General features: G+C 40.2%; 1 protein-coding gene across 1 annotated transcript in view; it reads left to right on the top strand.

Annotated features, from left to right (window-relative positions):
- Positions 1-27,818, top strand: part of LOC140487787 (receptor-type tyrosine-protein phosphatase delta) — a 2,436,480-nt gene that overhangs the window by 588,045 nt on the left and 1,820,617 nt on the right. The window contains exon 3 of the mRNA XM_072587053.1: positions 10,132-10,185. The gene's annotated coding sequence lies outside the window, so the exon portion shown is untranslated. The remainder of the gene's footprint in view (positions 1-10,131; positions 10,186-27,818) is intronic.

A 27,818-nucleotide genomic window follows, 5' to 3' on the forward strand; every position in this document is an offset into this window, starting at 1 on the left:
CATGTAGGTCCTGAAGCTGAGTTCAGAAATCGCTGCAATTTCTGTTACTTCTCACAGGAGTTATACATGGAAAGGGGATATGTAGCTGTCATAGTTTCTTGTAATTCTCAGTAGGAACAGCCTGGAGTAAGATGGACTTATTACAGCATCTTTCAGTTTATAGGAAAGAAATTTATATATTGACAGTCCTCTCTAGTTCCTCTGACAGTTGCCGAGGGCTTTGTGATATGGGCAGACCATTTGCAATTGCAACTTTCTCACAAGTTGAAAAAGGGCAATTGACTGATCTTATCTTTCAATCACCTGTCTGATTTAGACCAGCTTTTGCTCTATAACCCTGCAAGATAGTTACCTTCACACAGTAATCCAGCTGCCTTTTGAAAGTTTTTATGGGATCTCATTTAAACATCCTTTAAGGAAGCGCATTCCAGCTCAGAAAAATCCTCTGAGAAATCATTTTCTCTCATTTCTCATCTGGCTTATTTTGCCAATTTATTAAAATCTATGACCTGTGATTATTTGCCAAAGTAACAAGTTTCTCTCTTATGGGTCTATTGAAATCATTGTATGTATTTTTCTGTTAGCTCTTTCTTTAACTTGCTGTGGTCTGTGAAGACCAATCTGTTTCTTGAGTCACCTCCTATGGTACCATCTTGGTAAACCTCCTCTGTGTCCTTTTGATGATGTTGACTGTTTTCCCCAAGGGTGGTGCTCAGAACTGTACACAGTACTCTAGCTAAAAGCTAACAATATTTCGCATGACTTTGTTTCTTTTGTACTCAGTCCCCTTTCTTATGTAATCACACACTATACACACTTACTTAACTGTCTGCTTTAACTTAAGATGCCACCTTCAAGGAGCTGTGACCGAATAGCAACTGATTCTTCTGCTCCCCAGTGAAATGTTACCATCTGGATTAGCCTGCCTCAGGGTGTCATTTTTCTCAGACTGCACCATTGATAACATATCTGCATTTAATCATAGCTGCCATGTGTCTGTCCAACCATTTTCATAGTTTCCCAGATCTTAGCATCGCAACGCATAATCAAGTCAAGTAAACAAATACAGCAGAGGATTTTGGTGGACTGGGAGTGGGGAATAGGCAGAGGATAGTTGTCTAACAAAACCCAACGTGAATCCAAAGCAGCATGTCCCTTCTTTTCTACAATGTTATTTATGTGTTGTATCTCTCATTCATGCTTCTAAGTTCTGTATTCCTATTTGATTTGTTCCTGTATTTAAGTTATGCCACCAGTGACAGAGTGGGGGAAAGGATAGGAAGAAGTAAATACTGAGAGAATATATTTTTCTTATGAGAGAGACTAGGCCTAGGCGAGACTGTTTGTTTAAAGTAAGTTGTCCGGCATTTAGGACAGAAATTTTATTTTATTTTTCCTCTCACTTAAAGTTGTTAGTCTGTGGAATTTCCTCATGAAGGAAGGGGTGTAGGCTGAGACATGGAATGCAAACAAAATCGATGTGGCTGGGCTGTTGACTGATATCTGTCCAAGTTTATAGAGGTGGACAAGAAAATTGAATTGTGTGGTCATGATCTGATCAACCATGATCTTCCTGAATGGCACAGAATGTTTGAAGAGTCAAATGGCCACAACAGCTCCTAATTTATTTGTTCATATTGCCATTCAAATATTCTTTGGCAACTGAGTCTTTGAATTGTTGGAATTGACCCTATAAAGTGCACAGCCATTATTATCGTCATCATTTTATCACTGATAACAGGGAAGTCTATATATTATAATTTAGTTAATGGGGCATAACTGACAACAGTGGGAATGTTAAAAAGGAAGTGCATAATTCTAGTCACTCCATGGTTTGTTGCAGTCAAAGGGAGCTCAAGAAAGTAAGCAGCTGACTGGGCTTTGCCACATCTCTCCAGGCAGTCTGGTTGTCATTACCATACACATTCACACCCCTCACACCCAACATTAGATATAAAATGGCTCCAATATGGGAATGGGGTAATCTTCTCAGCCAGAAAATCTGCGAACACAAGGAGACAAAGTGAATGGGAGGCCGTTGTTTGATTTTTGTTATTAATCTGCAGCCAGATGGAAAGGCCGGCTGGCCCTTGATGACCATTGTCCAGGATGGGAACAGAGAGAGCAATTATAGAGTGGGCAGATTGTGAGGGTGAAGTAAATCATACATTGGTTTCAAATTAAGAGGATTTGTGGAGACATGAAAGAAAGAAGGCACAGCAGAATAGTTGACCATGGCAAAAGCAATGAGGATCTATCAGCTCCCCAAGCTTCAGGTTAAATGCAAAAAGATGGAAGGCTTTGAATATATTCCCTCTGTTTTGAGAGAATTTTTCCCTGTGTTTTAAAGAGTGTTGTTTCTTAGAAGTTTAAATGAACACATTATGTGTTCAATTTATTATATTATATTGTTTGTGTGGCTATTAGTCCACTCAGAATTGTTCAACTGGTGCTCTAATAGAAGTTGAGATTTGGAAGCACTTTGGTCAAGACATTACCATGAAGAAAATAATCAATTGACTTGTGAGCACTCTTTTCCCCTAAAGGATAAATTGTTGTAATTTTTTGAAATTTAGCATTAGATTAGATTAGTTTAGATTACTTACAGCGTGGAAACAGGCCCTTTGGCCCAACAAGTCCACACTGATCTGTCGAGGTGCAACCCACCCAGACCCATTCCCCTACATTTTACCCCTTCACCTAACACTATGGGCAATTTAGCATGGCCAATTCACCTAACCTGCACATTTTTGGATTGTGGGAGGAAGCCGGAGCACCCGGAGGAAACCCACGCAGACACGGGGAGAGTGTGCAAACTCCACACAGTCAGTCGCCTGAGGCGGGAATCGAACCCCAATCACTGTGCCACCGTGCCACTGTGCCATCGTGCCACCCATAAATTATGTTTGTCCTGAGGAGCGCAAGGTTCAGAGTAATTAATTAGTCACTCTTTGCAACCATGCATACTGTAAAAGTATCCATTTGGGGATGTTATGTCTATTCCAGGTGGCATGTGCAGTTATTTTAATGTATGTTAACTGATTGCTTCCGTTTTATTTCATACATTACTCTAGGTCTTATAAGAGATAAAAACAACTTTTTCACATCTTGGCAACAGCATTGATTTAGCTGCATCTAAGCTACAACATTTCATGTAAAATGAGTTGTTTGACAGGTACATGATTTGCGAGTGCTATGACTCACAACAATCACAATACGGTATGGAAATATTGGGTACAAAACTTTCAATCTAAGGCACAGACCTTTGGAGTTGTACACTTGCTACATCACAGACTTACTGTAGCATTGCTTCCCACATTCTAGAAGGTCCACCAGTCAAGTTAAAGCCATTTTATTCATCAGAAGGTCTTAAAACAATTGTAATTTATGATTATATTTTTAGATAAAAAAACAAAAGCGACTTGTTCATCATTCATACTGTATGAGGTTACAAAAAGAAAGGCATTTTATCCTTGAACTATGATGTATTTGTTTCAGTCAAATAAATTACTTTGCATTTGAATGTCCCCAAAAGCAGCTAACAGAAGAGGAAATGAACAAAAAACAGGGTCTGACATGTCATTGCAGAAATGGATAAAGCATATTTTTCAGATATCACACATAAAATATTAATGAATTTATTTTTATAAGCCAAATGTGTGATAGTCACATCACTGGAATGAACAGCACTTAAGAAAACTTTTAGCCAGATTTTGGTTACAGAAAATTTCACCAACTTTGAAGTAGAGCCCAGGTAACCTTGGAGATGGGCTGATCAGAAGGGACCCATTCATTTCTGAAATCTTTCCTGTGCTGTGCCAGACAATTTTAGGTGCTCCAGCCCTCACTCCTCACCACCCTTCATACTTCTCTGCCAACTGATGTGGCAAATGAGAACCCTCTGACCATTGGACCTGTGGCCCTTCAAAGCTTTAATGCCAAATTATGCTCCCCATTCCCTCCCAAATGGCCACCTTCATAGCCACTGAACCAATGTCCACATAGGCAGAATTGCGGAGCCATGCAGAGCTGAAATAAAATACACTTCTCAAAGTCTACGTAACTCCACTCATGAACATGTGAAGTTTGTACATCTCTTCATGTGGCTAATATAAGGGAAAAAAAAATGAAGATTCTTGTGGTGCAGTGATGATGTCCACACGTCTTGGATCAGAAGGTCCAGGTTCAAATCCTTCTGCCACGAAGATGTGTTACAACATACCCAAACAAGTATTTGTAAAAATGCTATTGAAGCTGCTCCAACACATTCCAACAGCTGCCCTGTAATTCAAAGTAGTTCAGCTTCCTTTCTATTTTCTGAAACTCTAAGAGTTGGAGGAAGGTTTAAAATCTCTAGATTATGGCAATTAAACAGATCTTTTCTGCCCTTCAAGACTGTTTATGCGCAATCCATAAATTTGTGGCTTCCACTCTGTTGGTTAAAGCCCTTGCAGCAATCAAGTGGGATGTTCAAACTGGACTCCAAGTTTCAATGGTCGTACTGTGTTTGGACTTCCCCTCTGTGATATATGCCCCAACCTTATCCCTTCTGGCAAAATTGGAATCTGTTGGGAAATGGGGATTAGCATATTTGCATCTGGGTCCTGTCTCAGCAGTATAAACATCTAGCCCCTCAGGTAAGTATCTATAGTGTGGGAATCAGGTAGATCATATTGACTATGACATCCTGATTTGGATTGTTAACCTGGAACAATTAGGGAGACTCAGCTGGCCAATATAAATGAGGGATTCAGAATCTCCTCACTTCAGGGACTGACTCTGAGCTGGCTATGCATAAGTAAACAAAGGGTGGCTTCATGACAGGATACCAGCCTCTGTGCAGTTACTTCAGTATCTGACTGTGTTTTAATTTTTAGCGACTCAGGAGAGGGGGCAGAGAAGATTTTGTAAGGATGGCACCAGATACGTGTTAATATACTTGTATATCGGTTTGGAAGCGATTGACAGGCTGACTCTACTGTGTTTAAAAAAAAAGAAGGCTAGTGTGTGGCCTAATCAGAGGTTGCTAGGGAAAGTAGTTTAATATAGTATCACCACGATTTGAACTTTCTCTCATAATCCTGACCTGGAAATAAATTGCCATTCATTCGGTGTCCCTGGGACTGCCTCCCCAATGCCATTGTGGATCTACCAACAAAAAAGGACTGAAATGGTCTAAAAGGCAGTTCAGTTAGCTTGATGTCTGTCATGGGGAAGATGTTGCAATCAGTTGCTAAAGAGTTATAGCTGGGTGCTTAGAAAAAAATCTCAAGGGAGTTGGGAAAGGTCAGCATCATTTTATGAAAGGGAAATTGTGTTCATCCCTTTTATTTGAGTTGTTTGAAGGAGTAAAATGCTATGAATGAAGCAGACCCTACAGATGTACTGTATTTGGATTTCCAAAAGGCATTTGGCAAGGTGTTGCATATAAGTTTATTGCACCAAGTAGGATTTCATGGATTGTGGGTAACATATTAGCATGGATGTGGCTGACTGAAAACAAAGAATGCATAAATGGGTCTTCTGATTAGCAGGATGTGACGGATTAAGTGCCTTATTGCGGCTTATGCTGTTGTTTTCTGGAAGGGACTGTTATTATCCATCAATGGTAATTTGTGAAGCCCATATGTAACTTTGTTTGACCTAGGGATCTTGAAGCACTGTCATTGTTCAAATAATCTTGACAGAATGGTTGTCAGATTTCAGTGACCTATTGGAGTCTGGTGACTGGGACCACTGTCTCCTCCAGCTGCCTTTCACCTTTATGATTGGTGAGATACACGATCTTTCTTTGCTGTTCTGCTGTCAAGGACCCTTTGGGTCATACTTTTTTTCTGGCTCCCCAGCTTTGCCTCCCCAGCTTTGCCATCATGGCTGGTCCTACAATGAAAAAGGAGCTCAGAACCCTCTCCACATCAAGGTGATGATGCTGAGAAGTTGTAGATTTTTATCTATAAAGATAAATTTTAGCCAAATCTTCCTGTGTCTCATCACAGAATTAGATTTCTGGGTTCTGCTGAACCATAACTCATGTTGAATTGCTAATTTACATTGTCTTCTTTCTCATTTTTATAAACTAACTTTTTCAGACATGTTATACGGCACTTTTTGTCATTTATATAAATTATTTGATTGTGAACACAGGAGGTATGGTTAGTATGTTTGCAGATAACAAAATTGGTGCTGTAGTGGATCGTGAAGAAGGTTACCGCAAAGTAAAATGGGATTGAGCTGTAGGGAGAGGTGAATAGACTGGGCCATTTTCCCTGGACAATCGGAGGCTGATGGCTCACCTTATAGAAGTTTATAGAATCATAAGGGCATGCATGGCATGAATAGCCAAGGTATTTTCTCTGGGGTGGGAGAGTTAAAAATTAGAAGGCATCGGTATAAGGTTTAAGGTGAGAGGAGAAAGATTTAAAAGGCACCTAAGGGGCAGAGAGTTATGCATGTATGGAAAGAGCTGCCAGAGGAAGTGGTGGAGGCTGGTACAATAACAACATTTGAAAGGCATCTAGATGGGTATATGAATAGAAAGGGTTAATAGGGATAAAGGCCAGGTGCTGGCAGGTGGAACTAGGTTTATTTAGCATATCTGGTCGGCACGGACAAGTTCGACCAAAGGGTCTATTTCCATGCTGTACAGCTCTATGACTCTGACTCTATCTCCAGTGGAGGCAAGAACACTATCACTGTGCCGCAAGAACTGTATAAGAACACTCAAGCAGGAACCCTTCTTAAAAATAAAACTTTGTTAATAGATGGTCCCTAAAAATAAAAAAAATCAGTTGCAAAAGATTCATTATCTTGCTTTTATTTTCTTAAAACATTGACAAGGGCAGTATATTGTGACTTGGACTTCTTCACTTTTTTGAGAGATTACTCCAGTATGATCACACAATACCAGGTTATAGTCCAACAGGTTTAATTGGAAGCACACTAATGTGCTTCCAATTAAACCTGTTGGACTATAAACTGGTGTTGTGTGATTTTTAACTTTGTACACCCCAGTCCAACACCGACGTCTCCATATCCAGTATGATCAACAGCAAAGAGGGAAGTAATTTAAGTTTTTGCGATTTACGTTAGCAACAGCATTTAGTTGTCAGGAGTTTTATATTTTTCTTTAACTCCTGATCTCTGTGGTTCCGGAATGGATGAGAAATATTGAATGTATAGTTGTGCAAATCAGAAATAAACATCTACTTTGCTTTTTCTCAAAGTTGCTTCAAATTCCTGTGAAGTGTTTTTTTTAAACAGCCTGTTCAGACTTGTAACACCTTTATGGCAGGAAGCTGAATCTTCCAGTCCAATGGGAAGGCCACAATCCTGCAATTCAAGATCCCTAGAAATATACTTAGCCTAATTATTGGTAAATGCTGTTTATTTGGATTTTAGTTCTTAGGTTACTTAATCATGGGAATGTCTTGTATACACTGTATGATGACATTGTACATTACAGCAGACTCCACCTATCAGCATTGTGCATTTTCACAATGGAATATTATAGCCTTGAGGAAAATAATTTTTCAGTTTGTGAAAAAAGCCATATCTTTTCAACTGGTGAGATTGGACCGGGTTGTAAATCTGAGTTGTAAACCTGAGTTGAAGGAATGATTTTCTGCGTGCAGTTCATAGCCTACACTGGCAACATTTAGTCAGGTAGTCAATCTTCTCATGTGGCTTCTTAAGATTTTCACTTCTTGTTAGTCACTTAACTTTGAGTGAGTTAAAAAGGAAGGGCATAACTCACTCACAGTTGTTTGAGTGAGAAAAATGCCAGACTGGAGCTCTTAATGAAACTTGAGTGCTATTTGAAATAATATTTGTGCCAGCTAGCTTGGTTTGATTTGCCATTAGATTAACTGTGATCTGGACAAAGTAAAATGATGCCTGAGGACCATCATGTATTTTGGCAACATCAAAGTATTTATTCTTGAATGGACAATAGACTTTAAGATTGTGGGTTTGTGAAGAAACTTAGATCATAAACAAATGAAAACCAAATAATTGTTGCAAGATTTGTACCAAGGTTATGAAATTGCAGCTTCATGATGAATTAAACACCTGAAGGATATTCTTGCTGCTTGTTTTATTTGCTTTCCTCAATTTCTGTTGTCTTCCCTTTAAGGAAATTATTCCTAGTGTAGCATGACTCATTGTAGGTACAGAGCTATCTGGTACCTCAGTCGTAGTTCAAATTAAGTGTGTCAGTTGACTATTTGATTGCACATTTTTTAACAGGAGAAATCATAAATGGGTTGAAAATTGCAACTTCTTACAATCTCACTTAAATGGATGTAAACTAACTCCCTATTAAACAGTGATCAAATCTAATGACTGTTTGTTCTGTATGAATCATTACATGACATGTTGCATGATATACTCACCTAACACACTGTACATATGTTTGTAATGATTTAGTTGCAGCTTACCAAACTATTAGATTTTATTCATTTTAATTCCACATCATACCATAGTGGATTTTTAACTTTGGTCTTCTTGGTCCAGGACCATAACTGCTGCAACATTCCCCTGTACTTTCACCAGTGTGTCTCATAAGTACTTTCCCATCAGAGTTCCTTTGGACTAGAAGCAAAGAAATGTTAGAGAAACTCAGCAGGTCTGGTAGCAGCTGTGGAGCGAAAGCCGAATTAATATTTCAAGTACAGTGATCCTTCTTCAGAGCTAAGAAAAGGTGGTACATATGCCAATAAGTTGGGGAGGGGGGGTGTGGGGGGGGGGAGGGGGGTGGAAGAGGGGAGGCAGGAGTAGAGGAACAGATAATTGGAATTAGAGGCCAGAGAGAGAGAAAGAAAGGTAGACAAAGGGATGCTAGTCATTCAGTGAAGCAGAAAAACAGTAAAGCTAATAATGAGTATCATGATTGATAAAAATGGACTAGCTGCACTGAAAGCAATTCATTATCAAAAGAGAACTTGGGTGTGAGGGTGGGTAAAGGACATGGTAGGTGGGTTTCAGGCTCTAAAATCATTGAACTCAATATTGAATCCTGAAATCTTAGGTTTTCCAATTCCAATATGCACTAGGCCGCACTCATGCACTGCAGGAGGCCCAAGAGAGAAAGTTGGCCAGAGTATATAAAGTGGTGGTTGAAGTGGAAGATGACTGGAAGTGCAGGGTCATTCTGATGGACAGAACATTAGTGTTCCACAAAGTGGCCTTCAAATTTGCATTTTGTCTGCCAACACAAAGGAGACCACAACGTGAGCAGTGAATACAGTAGACTAGATTGAGCGAAGCGCAGGTAAATCGCTGCTTCGGGGGCCTTGAATAGTGAAGAGGGAGTAGATAAACAGGCAAGTGTTGCATCGTCTGCGATTGCATAGGAAGGTACTAGAGGGTATGGGGAAGTGGACCAGGGAGTCCCTGAGGGAACAGTTCTTGCAAAATGTTGAAAAAAGAGAGAAAGGGAGTATTTTCCCAGTAGTGGCAACCCACTGGAGGTGGCAGAAAAGGCAGCTTACAAGTCTTTGGATGTGGCTGCTGATGGGATGGAAAATGATGACCAAGGGATCCTTGTTATATTAAGGGAAGAAAGCAAAGCAGTGGGTGGAGGAAATAGATTAGATCAAGATGGCAGATAATCCTCAGTTGAGGAAAAGGGTGAACATTTCTGAGGACCCCTGCAGAAGATGGCATTAGAAAAGATGCAACAGAGAAACAATAATTGTCTCTAAATTTCATCGTGTCTGCCTTTCACTCTTCACTTACAAGGTTAATTGAAGTAATAACTATAGCACTTAAGGTGATATGAAATGTATTCTCCTGATGTGTGTGATTATCTGTTTTCACTGATTTCAACACTAGACAAGCATGCAAGCTCATTGGTATAGCATTGACAAATATATAAATAATTGTAAATAATGTAACTGTAAAAGATATAATCAACAATCTAAAAATGCTATGTAAATGTGACACTGTAGCTGTGAAAAGATTTATCCTTTGAAGATTGTTTAATAGTCACAATGATAAATTAAGACAACGTTTTGGTAGCAATGGGATGAAAACTGTGATTCTTTGCTCAATATTTATTTTCTAACAACTTTAGTTGCCTGGCATAATGGAGATGCAGTTCTTTAAAGTTCTGATTCATTTTATATTTTTCAGGGAAGCCTTGAAGAGACTTCTGTTTGTGATTGCTATCAAATTCTTTCCTCATTGGTAAGATACCTACCTGTTATTCCATTCAGTTTTTTTAAAATATTATTGGCTATGGAAGTTGTGTTCCAACCTTATTCAGGAGCATATGTAGTGAAAAGAAATGCTTCAAATATTCAACTGTTCAGACACCATCCATGGAGACAGAAACAGAGATAACAGGTGGAATCCTGTGTCCTTTCCCATGACATGTTTAGTGGCAGGGCATTTGATTTTGTGGGAAAGTGCCACAAAGAAACTTTGCCACCTTCCTGATGCCACATTGATTCAATTCCATGATATAAGGGATCCCTCCGTTTCCTCTCTGAATGCCACCAATTGAGAGCCAAAAATGATAAATTATCGCCCACTTAAGGGTCTCACTCTGCTGCTGTTAATATAAGCCAGTGCTTCGCCATACAGAATTCCTACATTAAGTACCTCATTCAAAGATTTGTCTGAGGAAGGGGTTGGTGTGAGCCATGGAAAATTATTCCCTCTTCTAACAGCAGAATCCGTCCCTCAAAGGGAACTACCGGCCTCTGATGAAACAGCAGCACAGTGTGAAGAGGATTTCCACTATTTGGCACTTGGATAGAGTTGGGGAGGGCATGCCATCTGCCCCTTCAAGTCCCTGTGCTTGTGAACACTCTTCACAAAAAGAGGCAATGTGTAGGGTCCTCATTGTCTGTCCATGAATGGACAAGAGCCCTTCAACTCCACGTGATAATTCCACCCATTTTCTTTTACTCTTACTGACTTTCATCAGCACCGTTGAGTATTTTCAGAATGTTCTGTTTCTTATTCTGATTTCCAACATCCACGCTTCACCATGTGTTCAGAATGCAGAATTAAGGATTGTAGAGGTTGCTTAACTACATTGCCTTCAAGCAGAAAGGAAGTATTCTGATGGGTTTATAGGCTCTTTGGGGTCCTGGAGTAACCTTGTGATGATGGTATAAATAGTATAGTGTGAGTGGATTTCGTTATCTGACTGTTGGATTAGAACAGAGATACTCATCTAGATAATAGTGTTGTAACAGCAAGACAAGAGCCTGGTACACTCAGGGTTACCAAGCAGTATTTAGTATTCTAAGACTGATGACAGTTCTTGACCTTGCCTTCTCCTCAACAAGTCTGCTTCAAATTTAGACTCATAATGTAGCGTTAGACTCATCGTGTAGCATTGAATCAGACTACAAAAGTTTAAGGTTGACATTGCATTTAAGAGGCGAAGGTATATTGGGTCTCAATTAAGATCTAATAAAGTGAAGACTGTAGTTTTTTAAACTTTTGTTTGGTGTAGCTGAAGTGATGACATGCAATAGAGCATTTTCTGATTCATCTAGCTAGCTGTTTTAGCTTCATACATTGAAATCTATTACAATGTAGTTGTCAGTTACAATCAATATGTTGTTCCCTATATGTGCGAATAACATTATCTTTGATAAAACATAAATATCTGTGAAGAAAAGTACATGAACTGCTGAAATATTAAACTCAGGTAAAGTGCAAAGTTAGGACACTGAAAATGAACATACAACAGCTTTTAAGATTGTGACTTGTACATTGGTAAAAGGCGTTCTCGTCCTACTTACTCTGTGTTCCAACTTCAGAACAACAGCCAAAAGGTTTCTTGCAGAAGTAGACGTACACTGTGCCTCATAAATTGATCTTTATTCCCCTTCAGTTCGAAGAACATTTACACCATAAACTGCTGGAAGTGCAGTCTGATCGTGGTTGAACAAGCTCAAAGGAGTCTTGGTGAATGACATAATTAATTGTTCATCTCCTCAACATTTGTGATTTAAGAGAGAAATGAATGCAGGGAGGGTAGAAGCAAATGACAGTCATTAGATGTAAGTTAGAAATAGAGAGGGAAACAATGATTAAGTTAAGAGAGAAAATAAAATATCTTCACAAATTCAACTTTTTAAAGCTTTGAGTGGTTTAGTGCCTATCTGAAGTGATATGCCACAGTTTCAGATGTTTAGTTTCTGGGCCTAATCTGATGATGTGCCAATGTGACATTATAGGAGCATGAGTGGCACGGTGGCTCAGTGGTTAGACTATTGCCTCACAGCACCAGGGACCATAGTTTGATTCCACCCTCAGGTGACTGTGTGTGGAGTTTGCATGTTCTCCCTGTGTCTGTGCTGGTTTCCCTTGCGTGTTCCAGTTTCTTCGCACAGTTCGAAGACGTGCAAGTTAAGTGAATTGACCATGTACAGTCATAGAGCTATACAGCACAGAAACAGATCCTTGTCCATGGAGAAATTAAAGACTGCAGATGCTGGAAAATATTGATGCCCTGTGGTTGAAGGGTCCAAAGGCAGAAGATCATAGAACCTCCCCTGGTCTTCACCTTCCACCTCACTAATCTCCAGATACAATGTATTATCCTCCATCATTTCCACCACCTACAATCAGACCCCATCCCTATCTGCGTTCTGCAGAGACCATTCCATCTCTGACTCCCTCATAGATGCATGCCTCCCACCAACCCACCTTCCACACCTGGCATCTTCCCTGGCCACCTCTCCACTTACCTCCATCCAATGCCCCAAAGGATCTTTTCATATGCGGCAGAGATTTTCCTGCACATCCAAAAACCTCATCTATATGTTCGTTGCTCTCAATGTGGTCTCCTCTACATCGGGGAATCAAGGCGCCAACTCGCAGAACATTTCAGAAAAGTATCTCTGGGAAACATGCACCAAACAATTCCATTGTCCTGTGGCTGACCATCTCAATTCCCCCTCCCACTGTGCCAAGGACATGCAAGTCGTGGGCTGCCTCTTGTGCCAAATCCAAGCCACCCGACAACTGGAGGAAGAACGCCTAATCTTCCACTTTGGGACCCTCCAATACATGGCATTAACATTGACTTCACTAGTTTCTAAAATATCCCCTACCCCAGCTCATCCCAATCCAACCCTCGCACTTGACATCGCCCTTTTGAACTGTCTTACCTGCCCATCTTCCTTCCCTCCCCACCAACCTATCACAAACAACCCCACCTGCATCCACCTATTGCCTTCCCAACTTCCTTCACCCCAGCCCCACCCCCACCCTCCTCTTTATCTTTCAGTCCCCTTTGCAACCCCCCACATTCCTGACAAAGAACTTATGCCCAAAACATCAACTCTCCAGCTCCTCAGACCTTGCCTGACCTGCTGTGCTTTCCCAATGCCACACTTTTTGAATCCAATTTGTCCAAGCTGACCAGATATCCCAAATAAATCTAGTCTCATTTGCCAGCATTTCACCCATATCCCACATCTAAACCCTTTGTATTCCTGTTCCCATTCAGATGCCTTTTAAATGCTGCAATTTTACCAGCCTCCACCACTTTGGCTGGCAGCTCATTCCATACATGCACCAACCTCTGTATGAAAAGGTTGCCCTTTAGATCCAGACTAAATCTTTCCCCTTTCACCTTAAACCTATGCCCTCTTGTTTTGGATTTCCTCATCCCGGGGAAAAGGCCTAGTCTATTTACCCAGTCAATGACCATCATGATTTTGTAAACCTCTTTAAGGTCACCCCTCAGCCTCCGACTCACCAGGGAAAATAGCCCCAGACTATTCGGCCTCTCCCTATTGCTCAAATCCTCCAACCCTAGAACATCCTTGTAAACTTTTTCTGAACCCTTTCAAGTTTCACATGCTTCCAAAAGCAGGGAGACTGCAACTGCATGCAGTATTACAAAAGTGGCTGAGCTAATGTCTTGTACAGCTACAGCATGACCTCTCAACTCCTATACTCCATGTACTGACCAATAAAGGCAAGCATACCAATGCCTTCTTCACTATTCTATCTACCTGCCACTCCATTTTCAAGGAACTGTGAACCTGCACTCCAAGGTCTCATTCTTCAGCAACACTTCCCAGGACATTACTATTAAGTATATAAGTCCTGCCTTGATTTGCCTTTCCAAAATACTGCACCTCATATTTATTTAAATTAAACTCCATCTGCCACTCCCTGGTATCCAAGGATGTGCAGGCTCGGTGGGTTTACCATAAAAATGGGTGGGGTCTGGGTGGGACGCTGTTGGGAGGGCCAGTGTGAACTCAATGGACCAAAAGGCCTGCTTCCACACTGGAGGGATTCAATGATATCTGCTGTAATGGGGTTTTGGTTAATTGGATATCATTTAGAAGGCATAAAGGTCCAAACCCTTCCAGATTCAAGTACCAATGTGTAAGTAAACGATTGGATAAAATCAGCAGGATCTGAAGGAAAATGGCCAGATGTTGTTGGACAAAAGAAGGTAGTGTTTAAGGTGAAAACTACTTTTAATTGCAGGTTCCAGTGTTGGTTTTCCATTGGTTTGCCAATGGTTTTGGCTGCCTCAGGCTCAAGCCAAAGTAACAAGAGGTTGCAACATAGGTGTTAGGCCACTTGCTGCTTATGCTAATTGTTTATAACACTTGTTTCTGGTAAGAGTAATCTTTTGTTTGGTGTTTATAAAGATTTCACTGAGCATGGACCACAACTGAAGTAGTGCTGAAAACCTGGGCACTACAGAAATAACTTCCCATGGGTTCTGAAGAGTCATACTGGACTGAAAATCTCCATAGATTCTGCCAGACATGCTGAGTTTCTCTCACATTTTTTGTTGCTATGTACAACACTGAGTATTTGTCGATCTGATTTCTGTGTGATCCAGGTAAAAATAAGAATCTTTGTTGGTCAACATGGGACTGTTTAGAATGCATAGTGTCATTGAGGATGCTGAAGTATAAAACTTCATTTAATTTGTTGTGGTTCTGTTCACCGAGCTGGGAATTTGTCTTGCAAACGTTTCGTCCCCTGTCTAGGTGACATCCTCAGTGCTTGGGAGCCTCCTGTGAAGCGCTTCTGTGCTGTTTCCTCTGGCATTTATTGTGGCCTGTCTCTGCCGCTTCCAGTTGTCAGTTTCAGCTGTCCGCTGTAGTGGCCGGTATATTGGGTCCAGGTCGATGTGTTTGCCAGCTGTCCGCTGTAGTGGCCAGTATATTGGGTCCAGGTCGATGTGTTTGTTTCAAACCTGGACCCAATATACCGGCCACTACAGCGGACAGCTGGAACTGACAACTGGAAGCGGCAGAGACAGGCCACTATAAATGCCAGAGGAAACAGCACAGAAGCGCTTCACAGGAGGCTCCCAAGCACTGAGGATGTCGCCTAGACAGGGGACGAAACGTTTGCAAGACAAATTCCCAGCTCGGCGAACAGAACCACAACAACGAGCACCCGAGCTACAAATCTTCTCCCAAACTTTATTCGTTTAATTTCAATAGGATTTGGTAAAAAAAGAAACCCATGAACTCTTGCTTGACTTCCTGCTTCAAATGGGTAAGATATTAGCTAGAAACCCTCATGTGCTTAACATTGTGAAAAATTTCTAATTTGCAGGGTTATAATGCAAAATCTGTCATTATAGATTTCTTTTTATATGTAGAGAAAAATACTTCATGGGCAGCACAGGCAGTTCTGTTAGGAAATGCAATTTACATGGAAATGGCTCATTCTGCAGTAAATGATTAAACAATTGATTCACTCAGTGCTTTGTCAAAATTTATTTTTCAAATACACATCTAACAGAGTTCCATTAATAAGAATGCATACAGAGTTTGCCATGCTCCAAGATAGTTTCACTGTGAGGTCAGAACTAAAAGAAGTGCCTGAAAGATTTTTTCAAATCAAATGAAAAGATTTGTGACTGATTTAAAAGGTTAATCCTTACTTACTGCACTGATAATTTATCAGATCGTTGCATTTTTGGAATTCAAGTGGAGCACAGAATTACGTGTTAAATGAGAAAGTGCCCATGATCATGTTTCCTGTTTTCAGAATAAAAATAGACATTTCTTCAAAGCACATGAGCTCTCTCTGTTGTGTTTTTATGCATTAGCTGTAGCATTCCTTTGGGATTTTATTCATCTCCTGTTATTGCTTTATGGATCAAGTGGTACACTGTTTTGAATCATCATTAATCCCGAATAAGCCTATCCAGCCTGTTCGATGACACACCGGTGAGGTTGAAGTGTTTTGCAAAATAAATAAATAGCAAATTCAACTTGTAACCCTTGGTAATCAATTTATTTCATAGACCTTTGAAACAGTCTAAAGTGCAACATTGTTGGGAAGTACATGAAACTATTGTTGCATGTAAAACTGATGAACACGGTGGATAATTAGGTTAGGTGGATTGGCTATGCTAAATTGCCCATAGTGTCCAGGGATATATAGACTAGGTGGATTAGCCATGAGAAATGCAGAGTTATAGGGAGAGGGTTGGGGATGGGTCTGGGTGAGGGTCACTGTGGACTCAATGGGGTGAATGGTCTGCTTCCACAGGGACTTTATGATTCTATGAACTAAAAAAAGACACTGCATCAAGCTGATATGGTAAAATCTAGTTGATGACAATCAATGTGAAATGTTGATGTGGTTTTCTCGCTTGAGAACACTGGTGTGGGAAATGGGATCCACTGTGTGATAACACAGTGAATACATTTGCGAAGCATTCCTTTGTCCAGCTGCAATTCAGCAATTTTGGCAAGCAGAACAGCAATATAATTGATCATTATCCATTATATTTAGACTGATCACATAGCAGATGGTAAGTTTAATTCTTTTAACAATCAGTGAAAATAAAAATTAGTTTATGTGAGCGAATTGAACTTCTTTAGCATTTATTATTAGGTTGGAATATGCTTAGTCTTTTTGGTGTGTATAATTTTCAAAGTCTTTTTATGGACTCATGGGAATGAAAGAAAGAAGGATATGAGTATTATTCTGTCTTTCCAAATTATTGCTTTTCTATTTGAAAGCATACAAACAAAATGAAACATATTCTCACGATACACATATCTGGAAGTATGTAATTTTTTTTTAATATCGAACACGACTCATCATTTCTGAGGCACTGAGACTGGATTCAATGATGCAGAAGTTGTTCTATATTATTTTCCCTCCACTGTTGAAGTTGATACAGCAAAATTTCTTGCTTATGAACTGAATGAGAAGCTATAATTTTGTAATCACAGTTTTTGTTGTAGAGTTTCTGCTGATTGGACACATGATTGTTTCAATGTCTGAGCATGTTACTTTCTTCCCAAAAATATGCTCATTCCCTTCCTTGATGGTTTGACACCATGTAGAGAACTTTGCAGCTTTAGAAGTGAAATCTACATTGTAATTAAAGATCAATTGATATTATAAAATGGTAAAATATCACTGAGACATGACTCTCCTTCACCCTACCTTCCCTGTTTTAAGGTGCATGAGATAATCATTGCCTGGCACTTGTGTGACATAAATGTTATTTGCCATATATGCATGTAAGTCTGAACATTGCCTACTCTTTCTATGTATAGACACAGATGGCTTCAATATCTGAGGAATCATGATTAGTGCACATTATGCAGTCATCAGTGAACGTCCTCATGCCTGACCTTTCCTTTTTCTGATTTTTCTTCATAGCTTTTTCTTCTTTTTCCTTCAAATGTGTGCCCAATTCCCTTCTCAAAGTTACATCATATCTGCTTCCACTGTCCCTCCAGTCAAAACAGTCAAAATCATAAATCACTGAGTCTGAAGGGAAATCTCATCAACCTGATATCCTCTTGGTCAACTATCTTGAATCACTGTCCTCTGATTAGCAAATTTCCTTCTGCTGGAATATGTTGCCCTCACCTTCCCATCAAATCCCTCTTTTTTTTTCCAACACTATGATTCAATCATTCCTTGACCTTTTTTGTTTTGTTAAGTAGTCCTAAACTATGTAGTTGCTCCACATCATTGACCATCCTCATTATTGTTTGTACTCTGGTAAATCTCTTGTGCAGTCAAGAGTGTGGTGCTGGAAAAACACAGCAGGTCAGGCAGCATCCGAGGAGCAGGAGAATCAACATTTTGGGCATAAGCCCTTCATCAAGAAACAGCAATTCTCCTGCTCCTCAGATGCTGCCTGACCTGCTGTGCTTTTCTAGCACCACACTTTTGACTCTGATCTCCAGAATCTGCAATCCTCACTTTCTCCTAAATCTCTTGAGCACCCCATCCAAATCTGTGTAAATTTTCTAAAGTTTTGATACTTTAAGAGGACACTGTTATCCCGCTGAGGTCAAACCAGTGATTTATAAAATGTCCTCCCCTTTGGAATCCATCGCTCGAACTTTATGAAATCCAAGGTTTTCCCACCACCTGGAAGCAGGTTTGTTCCACAGAAACTTGCTGTTTAACAGGATAATAACCTAATTTGGTGATATGCAGTCCTTATTTTCAGACATGATACTTTTGAATGCAGAAATATGGAAAACAGCCCGCCAATAGACCAGCTCTTTCTCTGCTGCACTTCTAATGCTATTATATAATGCTGGAGGGATTCATTTCAAGTTGCTGAGAGCAATGTAGTTTGTACATTTAGTTGGCTAGTACACAGGATGACATATATGTGATTGCAGCTTCTTTCAGAGATATTCAATTATTTTAATCCATCTTACCAGGCTTGACCGCAGTAGACAGATTTGGGAGTTAAAAAGTCAGTTACTTGCTGCAGAATTCCCAGCCTCTGGCTCTGCTCTTGAAGTCCCAGTGTTTATGTGGCCAGTTCAGTTCAATACCTGTTCAATAGTACATCTGGATATAATGATGGTGCATGATTCCATGACAGCAATGCCATTGAACATCAAGTAGAGATGGATAGATTCTCTCTGGTTGGAAGTCGTCTCTTGGAGTGATAGTACAGTCTGCTCCCCTGTTGGTATCAGTTGTGCTGTTCTGAGCAACTATCCTGAAAACATTCTATGAACTCCTCATCAAGGCTGCATTTTCTTTTTCATAGATTTTCAAAATCTATGATGATGAATGTACTTTTCTAAAATGTCCTACTGTTTCTTCTTTCATACTTAATTCAATTGTGTGGTTATTGACAGAGGACCTATGAATGACCACAAAGTGATATTGTGCTTTTGTCATTTCTCTTCTCTACCCAAACTCACGTGACATTCTGGTTCCCTCAACTTTGGGGTCATCCCTCTCTTTCGTGCATGTGGGGAGATTGGCGCTAACCAATGACTGTCGAAGGGAACAGTCTTTGTGGAAGGCAGAGAGGGGTGGGGAATAGAAGATGTTCTTGGTGGTGGGGTCTAGTTCTTCCAACCTAGTTCACTGCATTAGGTGCTCCTGATGTGGTCTTCTCTGCATCGGGGAGACCAAACGTAAACTTAGGGAATAGTTTGCCAAGTATCCCAGATGGGCCCACAAGGCCTGAACAGACCTCCCAGTCACCGTTCATTTTAATTCACCTTCCCACTCCCTTTCTAACATGACCATCCTTGGCCTCCTCCATTGTCACAATGAACAAAATCGCAAATTGGAGGAATAACACTTCATCTTCCACCTGGGCAGCCTATAATCCAAAGGGCTCAACATTGAGTTCTCCAATTTCATATAACCTCCCCTCCCTTCCCCGATCCCCATCCCAGCCCCTCCCCCTCCCTTCCACTCCTCTCTGCTATCAACCGCATTCATTCCTCCCATTGACCAACCAGGTCTTCTCCTATCCCCACTTCGCCACTCTGCCTCGCCACCCCCTTTATCTGCAGCTTCTCTTACACACACCGCCTGTCCTGAAGAAGGGTTACAACTGAAAAATTGACTTCTACAACTCCTGATGCTGGTGTGCTATGTTCTTCCAGCCTCCTGCCTGTCTACTTTGGATTCCAGCATCTGCAGTTTTATAAGGTCTGGCGTCTTGCTTTTCTCTTCAATGTGTCTCCATCCTACAATCTGACATTGCTTTCTATATGACATAGCCAAGAGTTAACATTTAGATCTCCACTAGTCATTATCTTTCTACAAATTTGACATTCTCCTTTGCCTGATGAAAAGCTCCAGCCTGAAATGTTGATTTTCCTGCTCCTCGGATGCTGCCTGACCTGGTGTGCTTTTCCAACAGCACACTGTCAATTCTCTTCCAAACACCTGCCAATTTTTAAAAAATCTGTTTCACCTGGATAAGCTTTGTCATGACTGCACCAAACTTCCTGAACTCATTCAAAGTTAAAAATCACACAACACCAGGTTATAGTCCAACAGGTTTAAATTGGAAGCTCACTAGCTTTCGGACCGATGCTCCTTCATCAGGCGATATCACCTGATGAAGGAGCATCGCTCCGAAAGCTAGTGTGATTCCAATTAAACCTGTTGGACTATAACATGGTGTTGTGTGATTTTTAACTTTGTACACCCCAGTCCAACACCAGCATCTCCAAATCAGAGCTCATTCAAGGTTTTCTCAGAGTTGGTTAATGGTCTGTTCTCTCCAAGTGTGTATTTGCGCTTAGAAAGTCATTGTTTAATGCATCAGAGACATGTCAGTGATTTGATCACATTGTCTTCTTTGATGTCTGGATAGTCAGTCCAGCCTGGAGTTTTACAATCAGTTATTTTCTGATTTTTAAGTGGTTTGAATTACCCCCCAAGCTCCCTGGTTCTAGATACTGGACTTACTAAGGAAAAATGAAATAAACAAGACACTAGTCAGATGTTTCAAGACAAAAGAATCTCTGCATTTATTTAAAATGCAAGAAGCATAATGCAAGAAATATAAGTAAATACAATAAAAGGGAAATTGACACAATCAACTATACAGAGAACAGTAATACTATTAAACATATATTAGCGAGATTAAAACTGTTGTTTTTAGGTTCTAATCATGTTCAATAATAGAATATTTAATCAGGCTTCCTATCCTTCAGGTCCCAATGCACTGTCACCACTGCTAGCTAGGTCAGAACTTTGGTGCCTCAGGAGTTCAGCTCACTACTAAAGAAAACATGGTTTTGAAATACACTGGTTGTTCCTGCTTGCTGAACACAGCTGGAGGAAGACTTCAGACTGCATAGGTTTATCAGTCTGGATTGAGTGCAGATGCTGTAAGATGCATATTGGGTCCAACAGGCAAGTACCTGGATTTCTTTACTTTCAGCTAGTTTCCTGGGCCTGATTTTCACTTCAGGATGTGTCAGGTCTTGTGGTGTTTGTTGAGTTGGTTGGTTTGCAGAGTGTATTGGTTTTTGGATCTGCTGTCGTGGTTGGTTGCCATTGGTTTTCCTGGTTTGTAATAGGCCAGTACTTGGAAGCTCTTGCTCAGAAGCTCTTCATTCTAAATTGCTCTCAGAATTGCTCCCCCAGGTAAATTTTGGGCCTGCAATTATACTGATTGTGAGCCCCTTATATTCACACTAAATCTGCGCTTTTCATTGTGTTTCAGGTGTTTCCTTCTGAAGTCAATTGATTTGCTGATCATTAAGAGTATGTGTGAATTTTGATTGAAGTTGAATGCCCAGTATCTCTGTAAGCCCCATGCTGTCTATGCTGAGTGACCAAGAGGTAAAAGCTGTCTCAAGGCAGAGTCTGTTTGGTTGATTGTCCGTTTAGAGAAGATGTAAGTTAGAATTCCAGGCTGAATAATAGTCCCAGACAGAAATCTCCATTCTGCCAGCTCTGTTGTTTGTTTGTTTGTTGCTGCCTCAGTCCAGGGTTTTGCCTGACATTTTAGTCATTGGAAAACTCCAAGTTCTTGTCCAGTATTTCAGATGATGGGGATTTTTGCTTGATCCTACAATCCACTAATGATTTTCTTCACATTGATAATCATTGTCCCTCCTCCTCACCCTGAAATGGAAAGTGTTTATGTTTCTAAGCATATTTGACTTTCTGCCAGTTTTGTGTGCAAATATCCAGTAATTAAGGATATGAAAGCCTTTACTTCGCCAAATGAAGTTCTTGTTTTCCTAGTTCAGTTGATCATTTGGAATTAAGATGACTCACCTTTGTAAAAACTGAAAGAACTGTGGATGCTCTAAATCAGAAACAAAACACAAGTTGCTGGGAAAGCTCAGCAGATCTGGCAGCACCTGTGCAGAGAAATCAGAGTTAAAGTTTCGGGTCTGAGGAAAGGTCACTGGACCCAAAATATTAACTCTGATTTCTCTTCACAGGTGCTTTTCCAGCAAATACTGTTTTAGAATCATCTCTGTGGTTTGATACTATACCAGATCATACTCTGTTGTAGCATCATATCTCATTTATCTTAATTGGAATCTTCGTATCTTTGAGGTTTTTGCAATTTTGTTTAGCAACATTAATCCTAGTTTATGATTATTTTCTATTCCAACTTGTAACTCTCATATAATCTGAAAAATACTCACTTGCTCAAGATTGCTTCACTTTCCTTTATATTAATGTTTGAGATGTGTAGTAAACTATTCAACTTATGTCATATTTTTGAATTTGTAATAAGAAATATCCTAATTCAGTCAATAAAGCACCAGCTGCCACTATGATTAAGTAGTTCAACATAGCAATATGCTAAACTTGCTGACAGTACACCACGTAAAATCTGTTCTTGTTCATTCCAACATCAAGTCTAGTGTTGTCTGAGAGTTGGCTCAATCATTGATTAGTTTGTCCAATGTGATAGAAATTAGTCTGCTTGGACCTCTGCATTCCATAATATTTCGAGGTGATATCCTTTGTCTTCCATGGATCTGCTATTATGCTCGCTTGAAAAATTGGACTGTCGAACTTGGTGGTAGGTTTTGGGAAACCCATTTGAGAGTTAGTCTTGTTTTCTATAATTTTTCAGAACTGCCCTTGTTCTTTAGTGTTTTTGAAAGCATATTTTACTTGACAGAATGCCTCCAACATGTTATGGTTTGGAATATTTTGAATACAGATAAGACACCAGGGTAAATGGCTGAAGCAATGTTGTTCAAATAATGGAATGAACGTTGTCAAGAGTTTTCATTCTTCATCCAGTGGTAAATGCCAGAATTCTCTGTTAATATAGAGAGTTATTTTTAAAAATGGTACAGGTTGTGGTAATCTTTATTCCTTTTATTTTGCTCAATGGCTTTATTTAATTTAACAAGTTCCACACAAATTATTTTTAATCCTTTCACTTATGGAAGTGTTACCATGCCCTAACACACATTTGTTGGTTTAGTAACTTGTAAAATGACACACTGATCAAGAATTACCTCATCTCATATTTCACTGTTTTCACACATGGACATGGGAATTTTCTAGGTGTGAATGGGCAATTGTTTACCATCTATAGTGTCCTGTCTTTAGATTCTCTCGGCCAGTGTATGGCTTCAGGAATTTAGTTCTGAACCGACTCTTTCTACTTTAAGGTTGACTTCAACAATCTTGGCAAGAAGTTTCACATCTATGAATATTGTTGTGCTCAGCAAAGATCTTGCTTGATTCTGAATAATAAGGTCTCAAAAATTTCTCTATATTGTAGTCTTGCATTCAGCTGCTGCTTTAACTTTTAATTGAATCTCTTCTGGTCCCTGGGGTTGAATTGTGGAAGGCAAAAATGTTTTGTGATTCAGCCAATCTACAATATACCAGAGGACTGGGATGTAACCTCTATGGCATGGAACTTAAAATTTGTTTCATGTCCATTTACTTCCACGTCAATATTCTTATATTACCTCTTCCTGTATTCAATTTCCTGTACAAATATGCTTTCAGTACTGTCTGGCTCCTCAAAATCATGGATAATGGTTTTTCTTTTGTATTTTTTCTTCTTTTGTTTTGATTATCGGTGCACTTTTTCAAATGATCGGCCTTCCGACAGGAAAGCAACCTATAATTCTGGCAGGCCAAGCAACTCACCAAGGCAGTGTTGTGCTGCCACAGCGAGGACAGTGCAAAATGACAGCTGCCACCCTTGAATATTTTTTGACCATCATGCATCAGGTTATCCCTGGGGTCCAGGTAAGCAATTGTGGTAAAACTCAGCACACATCCTGCTGAAACTTGGCCAATCACCTCCAAATCCACAGAGGCTGGTAGTTAATACTGACCTTGAAACCAGTTGGACAGCAATGCTGGATGCTAACTTGGTTTTAATCGTAGCAATATTGCATTGACATCTTTTGGCATGACACGGTGGTTGACGAGGTTGCAGACCATGTATTTAACATAGCAGGGCCATATTTGACCATCTGCTTCCTGGCTCAAAGTAAGCATTGGAAATGGGAAATGGATGCATGGGTATGGCACCAGGGTGGTCTGGAGCTGTCAGGTCAACATTCAGGGCACCATCAAAATGAATGGAAGTTACCATCTCAATTAATTCTTGAGAAGATACTGTTTTGTTTGCTCACTTGAGCTTGTCTCACTAATCCCACAGTTTTTGTTAAAATGAAGTCTTCCCTGGACTGTAAAGGTTTTCTTTAAAAGTTCACCTGTCTTCAATCTATAATTAGGTAATCTTTTAATGTCTGTAAAATGAGAAGGATGATTGATGAATGATTCTGTGGCTTCTGCTACCACTCTTAAAGATTATATTGTGATGAATAATGAACTATGCATTAATCTGATAATCACTTTTTAGATGGCTGTCACTTTATTTATCCTACCCTGCCCATTTTAAAGCAACATCTGCAATGCTGCCAGTAGAGTAGTTTACTGACATGTTCATTATTTGATATTGCTGTTCACCTAAAAGCATTTCTTTGATAATTTACTACACTAGTTCTGCCATTTCTCTGCTTGACATGTGCCTTTTCTCAGCTTGCTTTGTGCCTTCCATATAATAAAAGATTTCAGTCATTACCGTCTCTGTTTCATGATCTGCACTCCGAGAAGTTCCCATCCAGTACTAATTTAGAGTTGACAGATGCCTCTCTGTTGCCAACCTTTTGTGTGTTTTGAGTTTTTCTCACTGCTGTGGCCTTGCTGTTGGGTTTGTGCCTGAAGTTTCTCCCTTACTCTGCCTTCGTTATCTGTGCTTTCAAAGACATTTGCTTGTTCTTTACCTTGCTACTGGGCACCTTGTGTGGGTCATCTTGGATAAAGTTGTGTTCTCCAACTTACTGAAGAGACCTTGGAGGAATCAAAGAACTTTTCAAATAAGGTTTATTCATCTGTTGTAATTATGTACCCTTAGACTTGGCACAAGGTCTTGCTTCTCTTGCTTCTCTGTTCAGAACCTCTCCAGTATTATGTGATCTAATACATCACCACTAGCATAGCTTCCTGTAAATCTATGTTTACCTTGACAGCAAATGCTACTAAATGGTAATACCTTCTCAGTCATTCAGTTGCATTACTGACTGAGCTGACCAAATCCTGAAGGACATTTATGCTTGACTATATCTGGGACTGTTGGTGAGAGAGCCAACATGAGAAATGAAACTTTTTGAATTCATGCTTACCATTCAACATGTCACTGATATCTTTCTGCACTTGACATGAATTGATAGGAATGAACATTGCACAGGATTTTATGAAAAATTCATCTTTATGCTCCACCTTTTTCATCATTCTGTTTCATCTGCACATACTATCTACAACCAATTTGCAGTTTTCTAATCTTCACCATTGTTTACCTGGAACATAAGTTTGCACCACCAGCCAAGCTCCACAATCCTTTTGTCAAATTTCATTCTAATAACGGAGAACTGAAGAAACCAGAACTGATAGCTGGCACAAATTCAGATTCAAGCAATCAAAAACATTTCAGCACTCCTTGCCCACACTAATCATAAACTGTTCTGAATGTCCCAGAGACTCCTTGGTATAAAGGATGTTGCCAGGACTGAAGAGTTAGAGTTATAGGGAGAGGCTGAATAGGCTGGGGCGTTTATCATCTGGAGCATCAGAGACTGAGGGGTGACCTTATAGTAGTTGATACCATCATGAGGGGTATGGATAGGGTCAATAGCCAAGATCATTTTCCTTGGGTGGGAGAGTCCAAAACTAGAGGGCCTAAGTTTACGTTGAGAGGGGAAAGATTTAAAACAAACCTGAGGGGTAACCTTTTCCACGGAGGGTGGTGCATGTATGGAACGAGCTGCCAGACAAAATTGTAACATTTAAAAGACATCTGGATGGGCATATGAATAGGAAGAGTTTAAAAGGATATGGACCAAATGCTAACAAATGGGATGAGGTCAGTTTGGGATATCTGGTTGGTGCAGATGAGTTGGACCAAAGGGTTTGTTTCTGTGCTGTGTGACTCTGTGACTCTACGTGGTTGTACCAGTACAATAAAACACTAGTCTTTGTTTTTTGTTGCTTGAGTGATAAAATGGAGGGAGTGGGTTTTCCACTTGTTATAGACTGGACCCAGTTCCCATCAATAATCAAGGCAGAAATTGCACCCTTCCATGTGCTTTTCTTTCCTAACCTCTGTAGAATCTAGTAAACTTAAAGGGACCTTTACAGTTAATCTTTGCACTTGTTAGACCACAAACACTCTTTTTGTGGAATATCGACCTTGTTTCAGTTTATAATATTCTAGCAATTCTCAAATTCTCTACCTTATTTCAGAGGATACTCTGGTACTCTGTACTCAAGTGAAGTGCCACCTTGTAAGTCCTATTGCAACATATCCATTGGCAAGACATAAGTGAGTGGGTTCGTCATGGAGACATACCTGCTTTGTCATGTGATGAAGGGTAATTGACTCAACCATCACAATCCTAAGTCCCCAGGCTATAACAAGGATGTGAAGATATGAGTGTTGCTGCAGCAACATACATTCTTTGGGGAAGATGGTAGGGAAAATTTGGCAGGACACCTGATGTGGTCCAGGTTGGTGCTAACAGCCTGAAATTCAATGTCCATTTGGGCTGAGCTAGATTAGGGATGTGCCTCCTTCCTTATCTGTTCTAGAGGTCATGGCAACTGTGAGGCACATCTATCCTGTAGTTTGGACAAAGAACTCAAGAAGAAGAAGATATCTGTTGAGTTCCAAAAGCTAGGCTGTGAAAGCTTGACACACGTCGTATCTGTGGACTAATAGCTTTCTGGCTATTCTTGCAGAGCATGCTGATTTCTGGAACTGTTGTTAGAAAACTGTTGTTACTGAGATATGAGCAGAAGGGTACATAATCTGTTAAAATGTGCCTTGGTTTGAGTCCATGTCACATGCCGAAAGTGAGGAAATAGGTGATTGTTTAAAGTAAAATGTCCACACATACTTTTCACAGCCTCTGGTTATTAAAGAGCACTGTGTTTTTAATTAAACATTTTGAAGTAGGGTTTCTGGTAAAATGTGGAAAATACAGCAGCCAATTTGCATGCAGCAACTTCTTACAATTACCTGACACTGACCTGACAATATTAAGGAATCGCTGAATCTCTATAGTGTGGAAAGAGGTCATTCAGACCATTGGGTCTGCACTGATCCTCCAAAGAGCAAGATGCCTAATGTGGTCCAGGTTGGTGCTAACAGCCTGAAATTCAATGCCCATTTGGGCTGAGCTAGAACAGGGATGTGCCTCCTTCCTTATCCTATCCCTGTAAACTCCTATTTAGCATTCCTCGTCCACCTTTCCTGCAAATTCCATGATACTAAGGGGTAATTTAGCATGGCCAATTCATCAAACCTGCACATCTTTGGACTGTGGGAGGAAGCTGGAGCACCAGGGAGAAACCCACACAGACACAGATTAGATTAGGTTACTTACAGATTAGATTACTTACAGTGTGGAAACAGGCCCTTCGGCCCAACAAGTCCACACCGACCCGCCGAAGCGCAACCCATGCAGACCCATTCCCCTACATTTACCCCTTCACCTAACACTACGGGCAATTTAGCATGGCCAATTCACCTAATTTGCACATTTTTG

The sequence above is a fragment of the Chiloscyllium punctatum genome, chromosome 2 (assembly GCF_047496795.1).
Source record: "Chiloscyllium punctatum isolate Juve2018m chromosome 2, sChiPun1.3, whole genome shotgun sequence".
In the NCBI taxonomy this organism is placed as follows: Eukaryota; Metazoa; Chordata; class Chondrichthyes; order Orectolobiformes; family Hemiscylliidae; genus Chiloscyllium; species Chiloscyllium punctatum.